The following is a 13,000-nucleotide window of genomic DNA, read 5'->3' as shown; positions in this document are numbered from 1 at the left end:
GTTATAGAGAATGACTGCTACGGAGACAGCCGCCCTTTGCACACCTTAAGTCCGAGTCACTTGGTTTTACTTCCGAGTAAAAGCTATGCACGCAAACACTAAGCCACCCTGGCCCCTTGTGCCCGCGAAACACAAAAAGGCGAGGCACAAATGATCCAAGTTGCATCCGCAGAGCTACTCGAGGCGCAGCTAATCTAGAAACGGGCCCCGTGGACACCCGCCCCGATTGAGGAGTGTTAGCAGCTCGAGGGCCCCGATTTCAATCCTACTTCCACGTTCCCTTAATTTGGAAAAGGATTACGGGGCCCTAACAGCCGGAAGTAGAGCTCAATAGCTTAGTTATGATTTCCCACCCGTTTTTCTCCTGAGCTGCTGCACTGCAACGGATGAGGATGGGGTCTCATTGAGGACTCAACTCAACCTGCCTGGTGGGCTTCAGATGGGTTGTTAATTAACTGGTGTTATTTTTTGGTTCTTTTGGTGGTTGTTTTTTTATCTGCTATCTCCTGGCCTCTTGATGCCTTCAACAACCTTGTGTAGTCTTAAGAAAAGTTAGGATGGGTTTGAGCTGCAAACACAGGGCTGATGTAATAAATGATAAGGGATGCTTTCTGGAAAATGAAATAAATGTAATAACTTAGAACACGGGATGAACACTCAGCATAAACTTCACAGGTTTGCAATTTCACACAATGATTACTAAATGTTTCGTTTGGAAATCTGTACAGCCAGCCTTAAAAATAAAAGTTGAGGTAAAGTTACATGTTCACATTTGTAGAAAACTAATGAAAACAATTACATACTTAAGTGTATATTGTTTTCAATGTATATTGATATTCATAAAATGAGAACTGGAGTGAATCAAATACACAATTCATTAAACAATGTTTCCAAAATATGTCAGACCCTTTATCTCTAGAATCTGGTCCTGAATTGCAGTTTGTTTTTTTACAGAATTTGATAGATTCAATCTAAGCCTAAGCAACTGAATGTACAGACAATGTTTCATGAAAAGCTAATGATGTTCCTACAAGAAAATCTGTGGAAGAATCAAGAAACCTACACAAGCAATACCGTAGAAAGGTTTTTAACACAGACTTAAAAACTTTTTTAACTTTATGCAAGACATTAAGAATTCTGTTATTAATGAATTGAAGCTCATGAGCACAGATGATTCAAAAAAAGTTAGGTTATAATGTTGCAGTCTGCAGGGAACATTAATTAATTCCAGTGTAAAACTGATTGTATCCATTGCTACTCTCTATTTTGCTTCCTGTAATGGGAAATAAACCTGGGGGAAAGCAGTAGGCCAGAAATAGTCTGGAAGAGGAGAGAGGCAGTCTCTCCTATGATTATGCAACTGGCAAAGTCCTGGAGAAAAGAAAACTGAAGCTAAGCAGCTGCTGTGCTATTCTTACTTCATAGAGCAGGAGGGAAGTGATAGAGACTGACCTTCCAAATTTTGTAAACGCTGCAGTGAGACCTAACAAGGCTGCTATCTCTTAAAATAAGGATCTACAATAACACCATGTCGGAATACAGTACTGTTAATATGGGATGGCACTAATATTCTTTCCCCTCCACATACAAAATAGTATTTTATTTATAACAACAGATACCAGCTCTCATCGCGATCTTTCTGGAGCCTGGAGAAAAGCTGGTGGCCAGAATAGGAGCAGTTGAAAAGGAATTCAGAAGCCAAAAGCAAAGAGCACAAATATAAGAAGAGAAATAGCTCTGGTCGAGGTTGACTAGATATCAGAGGGAAGAGGGGTTCTCTATCTTTCAGCTCTTCCAGCTCTCTTGAGAGTTCAAGTAATCAAGAGGAAAAAGATTGTCAGGGCATGTTATCACAACAAACTGCAAATACTGTAGACAGAGAATGAGAAAGGAATGTACCTTAGAGAGAGAAGCCTAACTCTAGCAGCAAACAGCAGCCTTAGCCATCAAATCTTGAAGTTCCATTAGTAGAAACAGGATATATGCTTTTCTGAGATGTAATAGAAAGCTTGGATCTATAGGAACCTTACTTCTATCACTCTTCTAAAATCATTCAGGAACTGGGAACAATGTGTACTACCAGAATTTCAGACTCCATGTTATGATGTCACTCCCACTGCAACAAATGGAAAGGAACTTCTATAAGGAAAAAGTGTACACTGAATGTATCATGTACAGTATTTTGTGGTTTCCTGGGTACAAATTCTTTCAGGTATGCCAGCTCAAGGTATCTGAGAAGTAAGACAATTGTGGTTTATAATCTACAACGGCTGGTGTCATACAACAAGCTAAGCAAATATTAAAAAGCCACTTTAAGATTTAGTGCAATATGTGAATTCAGCAATGTACAAGAGATACCAGATACTGGTATCCTCATCAAAAGTTCACACAATGACTATTTTTTAAAGAATTTAAATTTATTCCCACATATTCTGTTTCCACAATAAATAATAGCAAAGCCCCATAGCACTTTAGCTTTTTAATTTTCTTTTCATTTTCTATTACCTCATTTTGTGCTCCCACCAGCTGTTGCCTGCAGGCAAGTGTTACTTCACCCAATGCACCATTGTTGTTATTTGTCATGCCATTGTTTGTATTCAGTCTGCAAGATCTTGCAGCAGCTAACTAGGTGATCTATTTCTTCAGCTTCTTTGCAGAGATGACATTTTTTTTCTATTGCTATCTTATCAATTCTCAATTCAATTCTAAATTTTCAATTATTATTATTATTTTAGACTTACTGGCTGTTCAGTTTCAATATGCAAAATATGCTTTTATTAAGTACAAAGCAAAACAATTTAGTAGGGTCAAAGACATTGAATTCTGGGAGATAGTCCTATTCTATTTAGAGGATACTGCATCAGATTGGGGAACCATTTCTTAGCTGAAATGCAGTGAATCAGTTTGGAATACTGTGCGCGGATATTTTACCAGCTTTCTTCACTATAAGGGCAGCCAGTTTGCTAATTGTGTGCAGGTATGTCTCACTTTATGCGTAATATATTATGCTTATATACTTTCACCTGAAGGGATTGTGATCTGAATCTGTCAATTGCTGTTTAGTGCCATCGGGCTGGAAAGCTAATAAAATTACCTATTGACTCAGCTTCTTCTGAACAGTTTGCTGACTTTCCTTTGGAGTTTAGAGGTGGACTTTTTTCTATAGGTAGAAATTCCTTGCTCCTGGACCTCTTGCTCCTTTGTGCAAACAAGACCTTTCCACCATTTCCCTGTCATTTCCATTTACCCTGATGTGGAACTTTACTGTTCCCCTACACAATGCCTATTTGAGATTTTCCACTCCATTGTTTTCTTTCCCTGGAAGGGAAAAAAAATGGGGACAGAACTGGCTTTCATTTTTATGTGGACTCAGTGGCTGGGTAGAAAGAGAGGCAGCCACCTTTGCAAGAGAAAATACATTAATTTGGATATCACTTTGACAGTAGTAGGGTGAAGCCCATCATAGTGGCTCCAAGGATGTGCCCATAGTTATATCAAAGTAAATTAATTACAGCTAGGTAATATAAGTAGAAACGGTTACTGAATGTTTACTTTGTCTTTTAAACATTTCTATGCTTGTATAATTAGCTTATGTAACATGAGTGCCACATCAAGTTGATTAAATTTCAACAGGTAACATGCAAACCATCAATGAAGAAAAACAAGACATACTTTAAAGGTAACAATTAGTATTTAAGTAGGTCAACAGTTTGGATGGGTGCTGTGTGGGCAGAGGGTTCAAGAGTGCTGAAAATATAATAATCGGGTACAATAATTTATTTTAATCACTAAAAACTTCTTGGTGAAACACACACTTCCGGATGCACTGCTTACTAAGCTATTGTAGAACAGGCATAACCCACAGCCTGCAAGATACATGAACATCCTCTGACCCATTTCATAAGTCCTCAGAGACCTGTCTTATGGCCACATATGGAAATAAAATGGCAAGGAGAGGCATAAGGTAATAAAAAAGTGCATCTTAGGCAAAACAAGTTAACAGTCCTTATCCATCCATTATTACAAATGTTGCTTTGCTTTTTTAAAAATAAAAATCCTATTAGTAGCATTCCTATGTTTTCTACCAGTGTGAGATGTAACTATTTGCAATTAAATATTTAATAATGTGTTCCATAAGGTCATCCTGAGGGAGGGAAGGGAAGTATGATTTCTAGAAGATTGATGATTGCTTCGGCATGTGTTTTCCTTCCTGAGGTTCAATTTTGTTAAATGTACATAGAATTGGGTTTTTTTTTTTCTATAAGAATGCTAATCTGCCTTCCTTCATACAAATCTAGGAAAATATTTCTTCCACTGTGAAAGCAAATACTGAAAAATAAGCAAAAAATAGGCTTTTAATAGTTAAAGTTGCAAGAATCCCAGTGTAAAATAAAAAGAGCACATTCACAAAACTGTGAAAGATATGAGGGAATGAATAGAGGAGGGTTATGCAACAGCCATTTATTTATTTATTTATTTTTATTTTATTTTTCGTATTTTTATACCGCCCTATCTCCCTAGGGACTTAGGGGGGTTCACAGCCAGATAAAAATATACATATAAATACAAAATAAAACATCCATTAAAAAACTTATTACAGATGGCCGAATAATTAAAAATGACAATAGAAATAATAAAATCCCCATTAAAACCAATCCGAATTTAAAATCTAGTCCAGTCCTGCGCAAATAAATAGATGTGTCTTAAGCTCGCGGCGAAAGGTTCGAAGGTCAGGAAGTTGGCGGAGTCCTGGGGGAAGTTCGTTCCAGAGGGTGGGGGCCCCCACAGAGAAGGCCCTTCCCCTGGGTGTCGCCGGCCGGCACTGCCTGGCCGACGGCACCCTGAGGAGTCCCTCTCTGTGAGAGCGCACGGGTCGGTGAGAGGTATCAGCAAACGGTCCCGTAAGTAACCCGGCCCTATGCCATGGAGCGCTTTGAAGATAGTTACCAAAACCTTGAAGCGCACCCGGAAGGCCACAGGTAGCCAGTGCAGTCTGCGCAGGAGAGGTGTCACATGGGAGCCACGAGGGGCTCCCTCTATCACCCGCGCAGCCGCTTTCTGAACTAACTGGAGCCTCCGGGTGCTCCTCAAGGGGAGCCCCATGTAGAGAGCATTGCAGTAATCCAGAGGAGACGTCACGAGAGCGTGAGTGACCGTGCATAGGGCATCCCGGTCTAGAAAGGGGCGCAACTGGCGAACCAGGCGGACCTGGTAAAAAGCTCTCCTGGAGACGGCCACCAAATGATCTTCAAAGGACAGCCGTTCATCCAGGAGGACGCCCAAGTTGCGCACCCTCTCCATCGGGGCCAATGACTCGCCCCCAACAGTCAGCCGCGGCTGCAGCTGACTGTACCGGGATGCCGGCATCCACAGCCACTCTGTCTTGGAGGGATTGAGCTTGAGCCTGTTTCTCCCCATCCAGACCCGTAAGGCTTCCAGACACCGGGACAGCACTTCGATAGCTTCGTTGGGATGGCCCGGTGTGGAAAAGTACAGCTGGGTGTCATCAGCGTACAGCTGGTACCTCACACCGAAGCCACTGATGATCTCACCCAGCGGCTTCATATAGATGTTGAACTGAAGGGGCGAGAGAATCGACCCCTGCGGCACCCCACAAGTGAGGCGCCTCGGGGCCGACCTCTGCCCCCCTGTCAACACCGTCTGCGACCGGAGAGATAGGAGGAGAACCACCGATACTTGGTGCCTCCCACCCCCAATCCCTCCAACCGGTGCAGCAGGATACCATGGTCGATGGTATCAAAAGCCGGTGAGAGGTCTAATAGGACCAAGGCAGAGGAATAACCCCTATCCCTGGCCCTCCAGAGATCATCCACCAACGCGACCAAAGCCGTCTCAGTGCTGTATCCGGGCCGGCAGCCATCACTGGTGATATCAACATCACACTCTCCAAAACTGAGGGGAGCGAAGAGCTTTAGAACATCTACTGCATGCTTTCTAAAATTTGTATTTCTTACTTCTGAAGTTTAAGATACATTAATTTTGTTGGAGGCTCTGGATATCTTCATTCTTTTGCTCTGAAAATAATTGGTAATTATTTAGGAATAATTATTATTTGGGAAAATAATTGGGAATTATATAGTAAAAAGTTAAAGATTCTCCTCACACATATGGCTAGTCATTCCCGACTCTAGGGGGCAATGCTCATCTCCGTTTCAAAGCCGAAGAGCCAGTGCTGTCCGAAGATGTCTCCGTGGTCATGTGGCCGGCATGACTAAAAGCCAGAGGCGCACGGAACACTGTTACCTTCCCACCACAGGTGGTCCTATTTTTCTACTTGCATTTTTACGTGCTTTCGAACTGCTAGGTTGGCAGAAGCTGGGAGAAGTAACAGGAGCTCACCCTGTTACACGGCACTAGGGATTTGAACCGCTGAACTGCCGACCTTTCGATCGACAAGCTCAGTGTCTTAGCCACTGAGCCACCATGTCCCTGTAGTGAATTATATAATTATCTTTTAATTATAAAAGCACACCTTGAAGCCTCCAAAGAAAGCAACTAGGTTTGTTTAGTGCCAAACCATGTTCTGTCAAATGTCTCTCCCCTGTGCCAGATTGACTTTGAGAAATGATCTTCGGCTTGTTCATTTGGTTTTGCTTTATTTCTGAAGCAGTTCCTTTGGTCTTAGACCTTCTTGAACACACACAGCAAGTTTTGCACCAGTGCATATAGAGCATATAATAACAATAGCAATAGCAATAGCACTTAGACTTATATACCACTTCACAGTGCTTTACAGCTCTCTCTAAGCGGTTTTACATAGTCAGCATATTGTCTCCAACAATCTGGGTCCTCATTTAACCCACTTCGGAAGGATGGAAGGCTGAGTCAACCTTGAGCCTGGCGAGATTCAAACTGCCAAATTACGAGCAGCCAGATATAAGTTGGATACATGTTTGTCTTTTTTTCCCCATACCTTTTGAGATGTCAAGGATGATTCAGTTCCCCACGGAAGACGACCCAGATGAAAAACATTTAGTAAGAATGTGATTCATACACATCAACAAACCCACACATCCTTCTCTTGTTATGCTCCTAATGCTGTTCTACCTTCTCCCGCATATAAGCTCCCATATTGGGAGTGGCTGCTATAATTAATAAACTGATTAATATTAAGAACTGTGTCACTTAGATTTAAGTGCTCTAGATATATTTTCTGGTCAATCTGTATTCACACCGCATGGTTCTTTGGAATGTCATGTCTTTAGTTCTGAGTGTCTAGGGAGATTCTCTGTCATCCAAGTAATGGTTGTCCCAAAAGTACTTTTTTCAAAAGCTTCTTCAGTTCTGACTGAATCATGGAGGATGGAAGGATTTATATTCCTTGCAGTCATCTGCAAACGTTAGCATTCTTTCTCAGAGTCACTTCAGTCAGTTTTTCAGTCAGAACTGAAGAAGCTTCTTGGATGAGAAGCGAAATGCCTTCAAGGAAAAACAAAGTCCAGCTGCCTTTTGAAAAAAAGCACCTTTGGGACTTTAGTCCTGAGGAGCAACAGTGTTGACTAAAAATTTCTAGATGGAAATTCAGCATTATGAAAGATGGCTGGATCCTGCGCCCCCCCCCCCCAAAAAAAATCTGATGACAGATCTGATACCAATCAGAGTATTGGATTGCATTATTGATTTCACTTAGTCAGGTTCTCTGCTTGCAAGTATTTTAAAAATCAGTTCAATCTTCCAAAATGTAAATCCTTATAATTCCCTTTAAGTCAGGGGTGTCAAACTTGCAGCGTCATGGTGGCATCACGTGATGTATCGAGACTTTTCCCCTTTCGCTAAACTGGGCCAGCACATAACACATCCAGCCCGCGGGTTGTGAGTTTAACACCCTTGCTTCAAGGACTTGTTTTTATATAAAACTAATCAAACAAGTTAAACCAGGTTACTGAAAGTCCAAGCTTTCTGCTTAAACTGAGATGAATAGGGAGGTTAGAATAACCACCCTGAGTCACTTTGGATAATGAGATGGGTGGCATATAAATGTAATAATTAAATAAAATAAACTGCTCGGTGAAGCATGTCCAGCTGCATTATCCTGTACAGTACATCTGCAAAACAGGCACAGAAAGAAGATAAGGAAACTGTCCAGGAGCATGGATTTTAAAAAAATAATTCTTCTTAACTGTAAGAAAAAGAAAATATAGGAAGTCAAAATTGCAGCGGTGAAGAAGGATAATAGACGAGAGTTTCTATAGTATAATTAGAACATACTTTAGTTTTCTAGTCTGGTACCAGATGAATTTCTACCAAGGCCCCCTAGCCAAGGCTGCCACCTTCTCTACAAACAAGCTGTGAGTCAGGAGTATCTACAAATCACACACCAACTTAATTAAACACCTCTCTGGTACTTAGTGGGGTCAAAAATCCAGATCCATTTTGTCTTGCTGGAATTCTGGCAGAAGCAGTTCCAGACCTTCACAGCTTCCAGACACTGGCTGATCACTTGAACGGCATTGCCTGATGAAGGAGGGATGAAAATGTGCAGCTGAGTAACTAATGATACTTCCTCCTGTGCCCCCAAATGACTTCAGACAGTAGTTTCATGTAGACTTTAAAAAGGACCAGTCAGAGAGCTGAACTCCGAGGTACCCCACACAAGATGGACAAGGTTGATTTTCTCCCCTGTAGCCCCACTAGGTATACCAGACCCAAGAAATCAACTCCACAGGAAAGCTAAGCTATTTTTTGTTGAGATTGGCAACAATAGCAGAGTCTTGCATGTCTGATTGTACTGTTCCTCCTCTTCAGGGGTGGGTTCTACTTACCTTTACTACCGGTTCACAACAGGAGTGCATGCAGAAGCTTCTGCGCATGCGCAGATGGTCAGTTATGACATTCGGGTGGGTGGGTGGAGCCTCCCACCAGTTTTATTACCGGTTCTAAAGAACCGGACAGAACCGGGAGCAACCTACCACTGCTCCCCCTCCTTACTCTCCAGTGAATTAGGGAGGTATCTATTTGAACCACTTCCAAATGTTATTTCATTATTCTAGGCTTAAACCTAGGCAATGATTCCTGCATATTTCTATCAAGGTCATCTTTCTTACTCTCTATACACCCCAACATCAAATGAAACTGGCCATGAAGGGAGAAAAACCACTGCAAAACAGTGTCCAGCATTCCCAACAGCTGAAGCTGATAACAGAAGAATACTATGCTGATGATATCAAAAATCACCAAGCGATCCAAAAAGGCCAGGAAGGGCATTAACCCCATCCTGAGCTTTCCAGAGGTCATCCACAAGCCAACCATGCCATTTCAGCACTGAATCCCAACCGAATCCCAGCCGAAAAGAGATGAGAATACCCTTCAGATTTGCTTAAATGGATTACAATCATACTAATTACTGATACTTTTAAAATAACAGCCAGATAAGAACAATCAGGACATAATAAAGTCTGGCTCTTCTACAGATAACTTTATTTTTAAAAATACTACATGTCTGAAGCATCAATTTGAAGATGCTGAATTGTTTATAGAGTGCAGTTTGGGGTTGGTTTTAATAAACTGCTTCTACACCCAGGTGATTACTGATTTGCATCACTTGCTGCTGTTTGTCATCCACCCATGTCTCTTGCAGCAAACTTCAAAAGCCTTTGCCCAATAACTGTGAGCCTCAGTCAGTTTCAGCAAGACAAGATTTATATTAATATACTATTAAATGGATTCTGAAAGCAAGAGTAGGGAGGAATAAGTGGAACAACTTGCCTGCAGAAGTTGTGAATGCTCCAACACTGGAAATTTTTAAGAAGATGTTGGATAATAATTTGTCTGAAGTGGTGTAGGGTTTCCTGCCTGGGCAGGAGGTTGGACTAGAATACCTCCAAGATCCCTTCCAACTCTGTTATTATTGTTGTTGTTGCTATTATTATTATTATTATTTACATTTTAATTAAGCGAGCCATATACTTTCTGCCCTGAGCTCATTTTGCATACAGTAGCAGTCATGCAGGTGAAAGTACAGAACTAAAACATACAAGAGGCCCAAACAACGTTGATCAGAGCCAGCCTATAGAACAGAGCAGAAGCAAGTCACCAGTAGGTCAAGTGAAAACTCATGTTGCCACATCTACATTTCCAGTGGATCTGGTGTAACTCACCTGTGTGGGTAGGCCCCTGTTGGTACTCACTAACAAATTCCTCTCTCATGTCACACCTCTTTGCCTAATCCTGCTGTCTTCTCTGCACCTGTTTATGTGTGATGTAGGGAGGGAATGAGAAGTTTTTTTATTGTGTTCACATACAATTTATATTAAACTTGGGAATTAATATTGTGAGGGGAAGGGCAATATCTGTATATATAAATAGATAAATAATTAAAAGTTATTAAAAGTGATATTAAAATTCAGTGAATGGGTTCCTGTAGTAATATAGTCCCAACCTACACCTGAAACATGTTTATAATTATATAAATTGCATAAATTATATAGATTATGTCAATATTCCTGAACCGGGCAGGGGGTTGCAGCAAAATACCTCCTATGATTCAATTATTCTATGGTGCCCCATCTCCTTTTGCAAAGAGATTTTCAGCATGCTGTTCAAAGGCTGATGAATCTTGCTTCAATGAAAATTGCACCATGCCTCTGCCATTAGGGTATAAGGCAGGGCTGAAGCAATATTTCATGGTGGCATTCCAGCTGAAACAAAACAGAACAAGTCTTATAAATGCACAGATAAATTAGTTCCAAGTTCTTGGCAGTAGAGTCACTTACTTTATTTCTTGTAAACTATTTGATTCATGACATGGACACCTTCCATTCCAAAAACTTACATTTATAGCTACACCTAGAAACTACACCATCAAAATACAATAAACATTGTAATTTTTTCATGCAGGTAATTTTTCAATCATATGCCTTTGCGCAACTGTGAGTTGTGTCCCAGTTACCCCCTTTCCTGAGTCAACAATTCTTGCTCACAGCCACCCATGCCTTAGTCATCTCCCATCTTGATTATTGCAATGGGGCAATAATCTACATGGGGCCTTGCTCAACAGTAGTAACTGTGAGAGGGATCTTGGAGTCCTAGTGGACAACCATTTAGATATGAGCCAGCAGTGTGCAGCAGCTGCTAAAAAAGCCAACACAGTTCTGGGTTGCATAAACAGAGATAGAATCAAGATCACGTGAAGTGTTAATACTACTTTATAATGCCTTGGTAACGCCACACTTGGAATACTGCATTCAGTTTTGGTCGCGGCGATGTAAAAAAGATCAGTGGTGGGATTCAAGTAATTTAACAACCGGTTCTCTGCCCTAATGGTTTCTTCCAACAACCAGTTTGCCAAACTGCTCAGAAAGTTAACAACCGGTTCTCCCGAAGTGGTGCGAAGTGACTGAATCCCACCACTGAAAACGATGCTGAGACTCTAGAAAGAGTGCAGAGAAGAGCAACAAAGAGGATTAGGGGACTGGAGGCTAAAACATATGAACAGTTGCAGGAACTGGGTATGTCTAGTTTAATAAAAAGAAGGACTAGGGGAGACATGATAGCAGTGTTCCAATATCTCAGGGGTTGCACAAAGAAGAGGGAGTTGGGCTGTTCTCCAAAGCACCTGAGGGTAGAACAAGAAGCAATGGGTGGAAACTGATCAAGGAAAGAAGCAACTTAGAACTAAGGAGAAACTTCCTGACAGTTAGAACAATTAATAAGTGGAACGACTTGCCTGCAGAAGTTGTGAATGCTCCAACACTGGAATTTTTTTTTTGTCACAACAGTATATAAGTAAACATTGACATAAAACAACAACACATTATAAAAAAAAACATATATATAAGTAAAAGTATGCAATAACTATATTAATTTGATATTATGAAAGGGAACAATAGGACAGGAACGGTAGGCACTTTTGTGCTCTTATGCACACCCCTTATAGTCCTTTTAGGAATGGGGTGAGGTCAATAGTAGACAGTTTTTGGTTGAAGTTTTTGGGATTATGAGTAGAGACTATAGAGTCAGGTAGTGAGTTCCAAGCGTTAACAACTCTGTTACAGAAGTCATATTTTCTGCAATCAAGTTTGAAGCGGTTGACATTAAGTTTGAATCTATTGTTTGCTCTTGTATTATTGCGACTGAAGCTGAAGTAGTCTTTTTCAGGAAGGATATTGCAATAGATGATTCTGTGTGTTAAACACAGGTCATGTCGGAGTTGGCGGCGTTCTAAGTTTTTTAATCCCAGGATTTCAAATCTGGTGGTATAAGGTATTTTGTTGTTTTCAGAGGAGCGGAGAACTCTTCTTGTAAAATATTTCTGGACGCGTTCGATTGTATTAATGTCAGAGATGTGATATGGGTTCCAGACAGGTGAGCATCCAACATTTTTAAGAAAATGTTGGATAACCATCTGTCTGAGATGGTGTAGGGCTTCCTGCCTGGGCAGGGGGTTGGACTAGAAGGCCTCCAAGGTCCCTTCCAACTCTGTTATTATTATTATTATAAGATGTGTGGACTTCAACTCCCAGAATTCCTCAACCAGCCTCTTGAAGTCCATACCTGTTAAAATTGCCAAGTTTGAAAAACTCTTTGAGCTACACGGTCCGCTTGTAAAAATCCCCAAAGGTACGTTGGCAAAAGATATTTGCTACGGATTGATAAAATCTAAGCGTCCTGTCCTGGCTATCATCTCTGGGAATTACATCTCAGCTATTTGGATGAAAATACACAAACATGGGTCTAATATGCAGAGCCAAACCACTGCGGAATGAAATTTATTGCAAGCTGCATTTTGAACTGCGGCACATTTTCAAACGCTAAAAGACGTGAATTAGAAAAGATTCCTATGTCTATAACAGGGGTCACCAATCTTGGCAACTTTAAGGCTGGTGGACTTCACCTCCCAGAATTCCCCAGCCAGCTTTGCTTAAAGTTGCCAAGGTTGGAGACCCCTGGTCTATAAGACCTGGGTTAGAAAGATTCCTATCTGCTTTCCCCCCCCGACGGTCATTGGCCAGCCCTTTCCTGCTTTTTATTCCGCGGGCGA

This window comes from Ahaetulla prasina, chromosome 6, assembly GCF_028640845.1.
Source record: "Ahaetulla prasina isolate Xishuangbanna chromosome 6, ASM2864084v1, whole genome shotgun sequence".
Lineage (NCBI taxonomy): Eukaryota > Metazoa > Chordata > Lepidosauria > Squamata > Colubridae > Ahaetulla > Ahaetulla prasina.
This window is presented reverse-complemented; position numbering follows the sequence as displayed.